The sequence below is a fragment of the Chamaea fasciata genome, unplaced genomic scaffold (genome assembly GCF_029207755.1).
Source record: "Chamaea fasciata isolate MVZ Bird 193981 ecotype frontalis unplaced genomic scaffold, bChaFas1.0.hap1 SCAF_7, whole genome shotgun sequence".
Taxonomy (NCBI): domain Eukaryota; kingdom Metazoa; phylum Chordata; class Aves; order Passeriformes; family Sylviidae; genus Chamaea; species Chamaea fasciata.
In genome coordinates, this window is record NW_027094092.1 from 26,452,879 (window position 1) to 26,455,263 (window position 2,385).

The window sequence follows — 2,385 nt, forward strand, 5'->3', positions numbered from 1 at the left end:
TATATTTTTCCACATCTTTATGCCATAAATGAAGAAATAAAATTTTAGTATATCTTTACAAAAAATAATTTATTTCAATTAGTGAAAACAACTGGAGAGAAAACTTCATACAAATTAAATAGCTATATTAACATTTTAGATTAGTTCACCAAAGATTAGTTCATTGTTACTGTCTGAACAGGTCAGCTATTTGGGTACTTCTGCTTGTAGTAAATTCCATCACATACAGGATTTAATTCCTGAGATTTTGTTTTGCAGTTTGTATTAGACAGCACATCCATTCTCCTCTATGGAAAATTGTGTTTATTTAAAGACACTATTGGTCGTTTACTAGCAAGTCCTGTAAAAAAGACCAAAACCCTAAATAACAAACTCATCTGTCCAGTAAGAAATAAGGAGAAATGGTGTAACTACTGAACATACCTGAAGAGCAACCTTGGTGTAGAAGTGAGAAGTGCATGTCCACCTGCCGTTCCATATGCAGGCACTGGCTGATTTGTTAGCTCTAGCAGTAGCAGCAGGTCATACCCTGGCACTTGCTGACCATCCCAATCAAAAAAAAAAACAAAAACCAAACCCACTGCTAATCATTCACATGATCCTCCCCAGCAGCCCACAAAGAGTTTCTCAAATGCCATACTCCTACAATTCTTCCAGAAACAGAGTTCTGTATATAAGAGATGCATTGGTATACTGGGCAGGAAGGGAAAATACAAAAGAAAAAACCATATGCACAGGCTGCAAAATGAGCTATTTGCTGAGCTGTGCAATGAAAGCCCCTTGCATCTCACTGTTTGTGTATCCTGCAAAGAGTGACATGTGGCTCTGCCAAGCTGTCCTGCAAGGTAGTGTCGAGTATGAGACCTGCAATCCTTGCATCTCAGTGTAACGAGGAAGTCATCAATTCTGCATTTGAAGAACACACCCTAAAGCAATTCCATTCCTATTTTCACAAATGCTTAAATGCCTTTTTCAATTGCCCTGTTGGTGCAAGAAGGCTTGCAGTCGTGATAAAAACAAAAGAATTTAGGCCACCTAAATGGCCTAAAAGACTGATGATAAATATTCCTAGAGGTTAGTCAAGCTTGCCAACTACATATTACCTTCTTTAAAAGTTTCTCCAGGGGAGTTTTATTTAATGAGCTGTAGAGTTTGTCCGCTGTACTGTTGGTTTTAAATGTGGAAACTGAGCAAATGGCTGAGAAAAAAAACCAAACTGTCAGTGCTTTGGAAAATGCCATAGCCCTAGGCCAGAAGGTCAGCAATGTATATGTGAGCCAGAAATGCATATCATTAGGCAAAAATAAAACTGGTGTCAGCCTGTGATTGAAGACTTCCCAAAAAAGAAAAATCAAGGTATTACGGGGCTTTTCTTGATGTATGAATATTGTCACCTTTTAAAGAACAGAGAAAAGCAATATGTACTTTGATTTTCACTCACAGAGGCTGTGAATTTGTTCCTTATCCCACTGTTGTGTGAAAAAAATACATGTGCAAAGTCAGATGTTTCCTTTAACATTGGTATATCCTAACACATAGAGAATGGCCCAGTTTCCACACTAGGCTCTATAAACTTTTCAACCCCTACACAAAAAGTTGCTTTTTTCACAGGAGGTAGCTATTACAAGGTGAATCTTAGCGTTGCCAAGCTGCTCTCCAGAGAAACCAAACCCAGCTGGCAGGTTTTGACCTGACCTCAGGAGCATCAAATAGCCCCTTTTTCACCATTAGAACTGTTTTCTGATCATCTTCTCTAGTAGTAAAAATTTGTATCTTTTCTGCCACAAAGGGTAGAAACAAGTCAAGTACAACAGTTCTTTTAGTAGTCAGGACCATTGCCTGGCAGTACTTTATACATAAGGTTCCCAAGCCAGCAGGAGTTTAGCTTCCAGTTTCACTGTTCCCTCTACTTAAGGAAAAGATGAACTGCTTGCATCAGGAGTCAGCCCACACATGGAGCCCGTCCCAGGAACATGCCTGGCCACGGCACAAGCTGCACAGAAGACTGACACCTTCTCACTAATACCCCTCCCCCCTCATTTTCCCTCTCTCTGTGCCTGTAGTTATTTTTAGATTTCATGGTTAAAGCTTGTCCCTTCTGGACACTTACATGCACAGGACAGCACACACGCACACTGTAGATACAGGAGTGAGCCAACTGATCATCTTGTCCCACATCAAGGAACAAATTCCAATTTCTGATGACAAAGTACTGTCCTTTAAGAGGATGCAAAGTCACATGGAATTTTCTGGCTTGAAAATTTGACTAGAAGGCTTTCAACAGACAGAAAAGACGGTTTGCGCAGCAACTTCCTCTTTTCTGAAATTTCCTTCCAGTTTTCAAGATCCTGCTCTCTTTCAGCATTTGCTGTAAGCCTGATTCCC